The sequence below is a fragment of the Crocodylus porosus genome, unplaced genomic scaffold (genome assembly GCF_001723895.1).
Source record: "Crocodylus porosus isolate Cpor-Errol unplaced genomic scaffold, CroPor_comp1, whole genome shotgun sequence".
Classification (NCBI taxonomy): Eukaryota; Metazoa; Chordata; order Crocodylia; family Crocodylidae; genus Crocodylus; species Crocodylus porosus.
Window position 1 is genome coordinate 26,992,462 of NW_017728947.1, and position 9,219 is coordinate 27,001,680.

A 9,219-nucleotide genomic window follows, 5' to 3' on the forward strand; every position below is an offset into this window, starting at 1 on the left:
TTTGCATACTGAATGTAATCAAAGGCAATATCTTTTGTTTGAAAGCTCTTACATCATTGTTTAATTGTGTAATGTTAATTTTATAGGCAAAGATTTTCAAAGAAACCCAAAAGAGCTGAGCAGTCATCTTCCATACATATACATATATAAACACCAAAAGTGTTAGGTAGAAGGCCGTGATTCCGATTCAGTCTTAATCACTGAAGTCAATAGAATCTTTTTCATTGCCAGTGAGTATACCATATTGCAACTCACTGCACAAGTATAACTGTTCTTTATTTCAGAGCCCCCTGCAAAAATGGCATGTCATTTTTTTCTTCAACTGGATAAATCCTTCTATTATGTAATTATTCACAATAAATCACCTGCAAGTACCAGCTACTTCAGAAGAGGTTTTCTTCATAGAGAAAACACAGTAGGGAAGATTCTCCTTTTTGAAAGATTTATTTCTGGAAACTACTTTTTTAACTGAACCTGGAATCAAAGGTGGGGGGGAGGGAACCCACCAACACTAATGCATGAAAAGTCACCCACTCAGCAGGTTTGCTAACAGTTCTCTCTTCACTCTTGCTGTTCACCGTTTTGTACAGGGGTCCTAGAGCGATACGCAGAATAGGCAGAAGAAATAGGCAGAAGTATAGTTCATTTTGTCCTTAAAGTCTGCCATAAAAGGATGACTTCAGAGCAACTTAGCATGAAATTTCTCTTTGCATTATCATGCTGCCTTTTGCTTTACTCACTCCACTGTGAAATCAGATTATCTCATGATACTATAAAACTAGCCTTATCAATACTACATTAACCTGTATCCATTGCTGCACGGTATATAAGACAGAAAGTGTCATTAACTCTTGAAGAGAAACATAAGTCCCAGGAAGGTGCTCATACCTCACATTTGAAGATCCATAGTGATCGATAAGGAAGCCAATTCAGAAGGAGGCCCATGGAGCCAAGAAGCATCTGCCAAATCCCTCTGGAATCCTCCTAAACACCTGACTGTATATTTATCCTTATTTTTGCTAAGTGAAAGTTACAGGACAGAAGCATGAAAGGGAAGGTCAAAAGGTAACAAGGCTCAGAGGCAAGCATATGTGGGCTCAGATTCTAAGCAGAGACATCAGGAGCAATAGCTATAAATCTGTATTTCCCTGTAAATAGTTAAACATACATACCACTGTCACTGGAATCAAGAACAGGATTCAGTTTGCTTGCTGACACTGTTGTTTTCTAAGAAAGGCATTCATGACTGATGCCATAGTAGGAATCAAGAGGCATCACACTCAGATTGCTAAGCTATGGGCATGTCTACATGTGATGCTGTGTTGCCGTAGTGACGCGTTACCGTGATACAGCATCCACAGGTGTCTACCAGCAGCTACTTCACCATAGCAGCACGTTCCCTCACCAAATACAGTGAAGTAGATTCTAAAAATAATGGTGCACTGCATGTATGGTATAGTACAGGTGGTTACTGCACTGTGCTTTAGTACTTCCAAAAGGAAGCGCAGTAACACCATTGCCGTAGGGCAACATGTGACACACCCTACATGTATTATGAAGCTATACATATTAAGTTAGCACTTTGCAATGCTACAAAGCTTTCTCCCTTGAAGGAACAATGAGGAAAAAACTCCATGTATTCAAAGAAATTTGGAAGCATCATTTGCCATTCTGTGGTTTGCATCAGAAAATCATGACAAAGATTTACAGTTCAAAAGATTGTTTGTTTCACTCTTGATTATATGATTTACTAAAACAATTCCCTACAATCATGAGTCACAGCTTTTCTGTAAATAAATGCCTAACATTAAATATGTGTTTAAGTGGTCCTATAGTAAAATGAAAGGTTTTATGTACTGTCATGAACCAGGACCTATATGCTTTGGAAAATAGTAGGATCATTATTGTTTAGACAGTGATAGTTTAGATTTTGATACATGCGAAGGAACATTTTGAGGTGAAATTGTACAAGTAAATTACATTTTTGTCTTAAAGATGTTAGAAATGTAACAAAATTCAGTGCTTACAAGCGATATGTATGGACCACCAAAAAACTCAGCTTAGTTTCAGCTATAAATCACTTCATTCATATTCTTTACTAAAATACAACAATAACAGAGAATTAAAAAAATGTCTTTGATGGTATAATGCTTAAGAATACTGAAAATGCACGGGATGCTAAGTCAATGATCAAAGAACATCTATGTATAGTAAAAAGTCAATATTTCATATATCACAGGATTCACTTAACTGATTTTCTTTTAATAGCTAATTTAAAGAGAGCTAAGAACTCTAAATTGATGTTTTCTAAGTTGATCCATCTTAGATGTGCCAATTAAAATATATCTTATATGAAAACATTATTAAATTGTTCTGGACATTACTGAAATTCAGATACTAAAATAGCTTTTATGGACCACAAATCTCTGAAATAATTTCAATATAGCATTTCTAGTTGCTTATTTGTAGCATACTTTTAGAAAACTTCCAATTTTTATTTAATAAATCACAGTTAGTCTCCTTTCAGATAACCTAATAACATATATGAGTTTAATAAAACATCCTGTGATACATATATTGTGAAGACTCATTAATAATTCACCTGAAAATACAGATTTTATAACTTGATGCAAGCCTCTCAGTGTTAACATTGATCTTTTTTCTGATCTAAAGAAAATGAATTATGTTTGTAAATGGTAGCTTTACACGCGAAATAAGAATACTTTTTCTTTATATGAGGTTTATTCAATAGATTATATTCCATCAAATAGAACCCATGTTGATAAAATATAGCTATAAATATTAAACATTTATAAATGGTATAATTTGGAATTAATTGTTTATTAGTACGTTACACACAATTTCAGCTATATCTCCTTTAAGAGAAGTTTAGCTTGTGTATGAGGCCTTTGCTCAGCATTTGATCAGGTGCCTAGGGTAGATTTTTCATAATCAGATGCCATTTTTCCCTAGTTTCCATCCTGCATTCAGTGCTCAGGATTTCTCACAGTCAAAGAATGAGACTCTCGGTTAAAATTGCTAATACTCTTATTTTAATTAGCAATTCCCCCCTTGTTTACTGAACATGATTCAAAACTTGTCATGAACACAACATTATTCATGTTCACATGGAATATTTTTGGTACTTAACCCTATTGTATCTAAGTGGCTCATAAATATTAATACATTTTTTCTACTGCGATGTTAGACAGCATTGTCATTCCCCAATTAACAGAAAGAAAAATTGTGATAAAGGGATTTGCTTTAAATATAGTGCTCCATGTATCCCACTGATGACCCCAAAATGAAGATACATATGTACTAACCAACTTCCAAAAGTGACATGACTTTATGGGGCAGAGAAAAAGCACTTCCAGTCAAACTTCAAAGGCTTCACATCAGCTATGCTGATGTGAGAAATTTTCAAACAAGGGTTGCCAAAAACATTTGCAATAAAATTATGTACTATACATATAGATGTCTCTACAAGCTGCCTTCTTTCATTTTAAATTAATTAAAAATTCCTATTTTGTTCACTGAATACAAGATTTACAAAGAAAAAACAAACAGTTAAATTAATGGGCTATAAAATTCAAATCAACTGAAAAAAAAATGTCCAGTCTTTAGAAAACCAAATGCAAATCTAATTTTAATCTGCTAGTGGGCACATACTTTTGCAATGCTGCAATGTTCAAAAGAGGATAAAACAACAAATAATGAAAACAAAACACTTCTCTCATTTTCTGTAGACTTTCCTTTCCTTAAATGCCATCTCTTCCCTCAACAATAACATGCTTACTCTTAGGCAAGACGCATCTGGTATATTCCACAGATGCATTCAAAGTTGCTTGCTAAGAACATGTCTATGTGGATTTTAATTTTCAGAAAGGTTTCCCTCTTGATACCACATCTCTTCTTGGGTTGCCATTGTATTAAGAACCATATCATGTAACTGCTCAGAGCCTATCTAACTAACATGATACAAATATTCATACACAATAAATACTTCTTTTTCTTCCATATCTCATTTGACTGACATTTGTGTAGCAGATTTTCAGGATCAATAAATGCAAATGCCACACTGCCAACTTCTTTGTTTTTGCATCTTATGAGATCAAAGGCTACTTTAGCAGAATGACATGTTGTCTGTATGAATGAACTTCACCTATGAACAGAAACCAAAAATGGCCCAAATAAAGTAGCCCAGACCTTCCAAGGTATTTGGTGTAAGCACTAATCTAGAAGAAAGGGAGGAGCTCATTTCATTTTCCATAAACCTTTTTTTCTGAGTCAGGAGTGAGCAGGGCAAATAGGTGTGTGTGTAAAACTGAGACGTGCAAAACCCGTTAGCCTAGCTATCAAAACTACTTCTAGTTTATTCACTTCCTTGTCAGACTCACTCCTGTGGGCTCAGGAGAAGCTGTACCAAAATGGAGATTCACTGAGGGGAAGTTGGGAAGCAGCACTGCAGTACTATCTCTAGGACAGATATAAAATATGTATCTGGTTCCATGGGAAATCTTCCTAGGCAGACTGAATGATAATCTCTCTCTCAAACTCCTGTAGACTCTGTCTAATTTTTAGGCTTTATGATCCAGCCAAAGGATACAGGTATCATTTGAGGGCACTTCTCTTACTAGGCAAAAGAGCCCATAGACTGGATTTTTATTTTTCTCTGACTTTTTTTGTCACCTTTATTCACCATTAGGAATGCTGAGAATTCTAGAAAATGAATGCAACCTAGATAACCCAGTAACATTTTAAAGGTTTTATTGATTTGCCTGCACCTGAGCTATAGTTTGATTTTCTTGGAGAGATTACAAAATGAGAACTTGTATCAAGCACAAGTCCCCTCCCATAAAAAAAAAAAAAAAGCTATATTTTGCATTGTTTCTTCTACACAGACATTTAAGAAAAGAAAACAGACATGAAGAATTTTAATTGTATCTAGTTCATGATATTACTAGATATTAGAAAGAATTAATTGCTTAGGTTTAAATAGTGGTTAATATATGCTTTCCTATGATACTTACAGAATTTTTGCAAACTAAGAAATTTTTGGTATTTACTTTCTGATAATTCCATTCCATTTTTTTAAACACGTAGTTCGATACTGTCATAAAATGAATATGAAAGAAAAATAATGGTCCTTTGTGTTACCCACTGAAAAAGATAGAAACTTTTCTTGAAAAGTCCAGTCACTAAAGGAATTTTTTTTTTCTATTTGTAATTTTACTGTGTGAAAAATGCTCTTTTCCTAGTGTGTGTGAATACAGACTGCAGTTGGGGCCACAGAGGGAATCACATTTTCCTTTTTAATAGGATGAATCAAAAATAGCCTGTGTCATACTCATTTTTTGTGTATCACATTTTCATTTTTGCATGTACAAAGGCATTAGAGGTAATGCCAAGGGAGACCTTTAATATTCAGTGAAGAGAAATATAGAAATATCAGTCAAAGACATGGCAGTATAAATTAGCTCTTATTATTGTATTTGCATCCTGTCTGTTGTCTGTAGTTTGCCATTCTTGCCTATATTTTCCTTCTCTTTGCTTGAGTTATTGAAAAATGAACTATAGAATTTAAGGTGAAAATCATGCTGCTATCATAAAGATGACTATAGTAATAGGATGATGTGAAGGGAAGAAGGGAAAGATACGTTTTAATAGAGCCTGGTAGTTATAGCCCTAGGGAAAGATATGGGTCTGGGAAAGATATGTCTGAAGAAGCCCTGAATAGGTACCTGTACCTTACCCATAGGCCCGGTACAGACATTATACTTTTACCAGTATAAGTGATCAGAAACTGGGCTACGCCTGTAGCAGTACAGAAGTTCAGCACACATACACTGTTTAAAAATGGTGGAAGATTTGCCACCCCCATCACAGAGTTAATGTGTGTTCTGTTCACTACCTATCTAAACTATGCCACTTACACAAAACCATATGACTTGGATCGATTCCTCCTTGAACTTTTTGAATGTCTGTGCCTAGCCTTAGTTTTTGACACTTTGAAACTACTAGATGGACCATCTGACCCAGTAAGATACTTTTCACATTCTTAAGTAAGCATGCAAGAGATTATTTTAATAGTTGGTTTAATTGGTAAGTGAATATGTCCATATGTGTTTAAGGTAGTTTGTTGAGTTCCCTTCACACCATCGTGGTCATTTAATTATTAAAATGTGTTGTGGCTTTTCTCCTGAAGGCCATCTGTATCCTGAGTATACAACATATTATATAATATTTATAAAGGAGCTCTTTATTGTTCAACTATGAGGTTTTAAAAACTTTACCCACTGTGTTTCCAAACTAGAATTTTCATGTTAGCATGAACGAAATATTTCTTCTAGTAATTTTGTTTGGGACTTGATTAAAAATGTTTTAAATCTTTCAAAATATCATTCTTTAATGATGAGCTGAATTCAAATTTATACTTGAGAAATTTGTATTAGTTTAGATAAAATTCAGGAAGGCACAGGGGCAGTATAAGCCATGATGATGTTGTTTGTTTAATTAAATTAGGAACCTGTAAAACTAAAAAAAATTGTGTTCCTTTCTACAGTCATGTCCAACTTCAGTGGAGGTTAGAAATAGCACAATGATATCACAGTTGTAAAGGATTTGCTATAACAATATTGATGAGTAAGAAAAACTCCACATATCTAATTGTGCTGTAAGCAACGCAGCACTGAATTCTCCACTCATATCTTCCTCCAGAAATTCCCATAATGTTACAGATTTGTACCTCCTGGCACTATTTATCCCAAAGTTTCAAAAACTCTTCTCTTTGCCTCCTTCAAAACCCTGGATATTTGCTAAGCCTTGTAAAAGACAGGAACACACAATTTCCATGTTTCATTTTAAGAGTTAATTTGTGAACTTAATTCAAGTATCATCATTGGGTAATGATGACCTGTTAAACCACTGAATCCATCCACACTAAGTACAGACTTATGTGTCTTTGGAATCTAGTTTTTGGAATCTAGTTCTTCCTTCCCCATCACAAATAATGTGTAGTATCTCATGGAATATCTGGATAAAGAAAAAGGAAAAACAGGGATGTCTTTTCTATTGGCTGTTGCTGGTGGTAGTTGTTTGGTTGGATGATTTTTAAAACTGTGATATACTAACTACATATATAGAAATCTGATCCAACTGCAACATAATGGGAAGGTTCACACTGATTTCAGTGGTAGTCAAATGAGGCCCTGCATAAAAAACTGCATCAGTCTGGACAAGTGTAAATGAATGCTTGAGGTGCTCTAGGTGGCAGCAGTACATGGGGCAGTGTCAATGACTGGGCTTCTGGTGGTGGATGAGCTGGCAGAGCAGAAGCTACTATTTCTGCACCCCTCCCAAGGGTCGGTCCCCAAGGGTGGTGCCCTAGTCATCCCCGCTTCATTATGCTTCTGTCATTCTGGTATGCGTGTTATTTCTATGAGGAAATGTGTTTGAATTCACTGAGATTGACTAAAATCTTTTGGCTGAGTTTTCCTCCTCCCTCAAAAGAGTTGCATCTTGGCAATCCACAGGGATATGTACCAAGGGATATGTGTCTCTATATCAGCAACATGGCTTAACAGCTTCCATATGGGTGGAAAAATTCCAGAGAATTCAACAAAGAAGAAATCAACAAGGATTATGAAGAAATGTTAAGGTTCTGGAATTACTCTATGCAAACAGAATGTAACAGAAAATAGGATACTCTCCCTAAGTTCCGCCCCCCCTCCAACAACCCCACAAGTATTCTGTAACAGATATATAGTTTCTATGAAACTAACAGCAGTATTTAAAAAAAAAAAACAACTTAGAGAATGGGCATCAGGTATTTTAAGGTATTGGTATTTTAAGAGCAAAACCCTTGAAATGCATCCCAAAGAGCTGCTTCCAACATATGTAGTAAGACAGATGATAAGCTAATGCTTGTTGTATAAACTGCAGTAATGAACTCACCAATGTTGTAATAAATAATACAAGATGCAGTCATCATCATCTTGTTATGTCTTTGTCATAAATTAGACGTTTTTCCAGAATCATGCAGAAGCAGTGGTTCTTTCCATAGCTGCAGTGAGATCCTCCTTCATACAGATATCATGAAGTAGTTGGCAAATGGTGCTCTACGGTCTACACTTCACTGTTACTCACGTGTATTTGAGTCAGAGTAGCCCTATGTTTGTTTGTAATCTTCCAGTTTGCGTGCAGGCAGTTTGGGGATCACCATATTAACCAGTCTATATCAGGTCCTCCTGGGGTTTTAAGTCATAGATTTCATAGACATTAGGGCTAGAAGGGACCTCAGAAGATCGAGTCCAGCCCCCCACCCAAACGGCAGGAAGTCAGCTGGGGTCATAGGATCCCAGCTATAAGCATCCAATTTGCTCTTGAAGGTGTTCAATGTAGGTGCTTGAATCACCTCCGATGGCAGGCTGCTCCAGACCTTGGGGGCTCAGACAGTAAAGAAATTCTTCCTTATGTCCAGCCTGAAACAGTCTTATAGTAGTTTATGACTGTTTGACCTCATCATCCCTTGGGTTGCTCTGGTGAACAAACGTTCCCCCAGATCCTGGTGGTCACCCCTGATAAACTTATAGGTGGCCATCAGATCACCCCTGCCTGCACTTTTCCAAGCTAAAGAGCCCCATGGATCTCAGCCTGTCATTGTCTGTTTTCCTGACCTCTGATCATGCACGTGGCTCTTCTCTGGACTCTCTCAATCTTCTCCACATCCTCTTTGAATTGTGTAGCCCAAAACTGGACGCAGTACTCCAGCTGCAACCTCTCCAAGGCCGAGTACAAGGGGAGAATGATGTCCCGGGATTTGCTTGAGAAGCATCTATGGATGCAAGCCAGCATTTTGCTCGCTTTACTAGCCGCAGCATCGCATTGCAGGCTTATGTTCATTTTGTGGTTAATGATGACCCCCAAGTCTCTTTCTTCTGTAGTGCTAGCCAGTGTAGCACTGCTGAGCCTATAAGGATGCTGCAGGTTTTCTTCCCAAGTTGGAGTACCTTGCATTTTTCAGTATTAAACATTATCAGGTTCTCATCCGCCCATTTGCTGAACCTGTCCAGGTCATCCTGGATCACCCATCTGTCTTCTGGTGTGGATGCTTTGTCTCAAAGTTTGGTGTCATCGGCAAACTTGGCCAGTCCACTCCTGACTCCAATGTCCACATCATTAATGAAGATGTTGAACAATATGGGTCCAAGGACAGAG

The 9,219-nt window shown here is 36.7% G+C and overlaps 1 protein-coding gene across 5 annotated transcripts in view; it reads right to left on the minus strand.

Moving 5' to 3' along the window:
• The window catches only part of LUZP2 (leucine zipper protein 2), a 411,554-nt gene that overhangs the window by 249,904 nt on the left and 152,431 nt on the right, over nt 1-9,219 (minus strand). The window lies entirely within an intron of this gene.